The sequence below is a fragment of the Sinocyclocheilus grahami genome, unplaced genomic scaffold (assembly GCF_001515645.1).
Source record: "Sinocyclocheilus grahami isolate Dianchi unplaced genomic scaffold, SAMN03320097.WGS_v1.1 scaffold4306.1, whole genome shotgun sequence".
NCBI classification, from domain to species: domain Eukaryota; kingdom Metazoa; phylum Chordata; class Actinopteri; order Cypriniformes; family Cyprinidae; genus Sinocyclocheilus; species Sinocyclocheilus grahami.
The window spans coordinates 6,071-6,386 of NW_015509272.1; positions in this window are offsets into that span (position 1 = coordinate 6,071).

Genomic DNA, 316 nt, shown 5'->3' on the forward strand with positions numbered 1-316 from the left:
ATGACCTCCCCACTCCAAAACATCCCACTTTACGACAGTCTCCTTAGCGTCCTCCTCCTCTGTGACGCTCCAGGGTTGCCAGATATTCTTTGGGTGATAAACAAAACCTTCCTTTTAAATTTTCTCATGAATGAGAGAACATTTAATCGCAACTTTTAACTATGATAAATACGAAGTACTTAACACTTGAAATTCTTCACGTATCCTTTGTGAATCATGAATCAGGTTACGAAGTTATATGGGTGAGTATTTTATTGAACAAATGTATTATTCTGAGGGACTGGGGGAGTATAGTTTTAAATACATGGCAACCTTC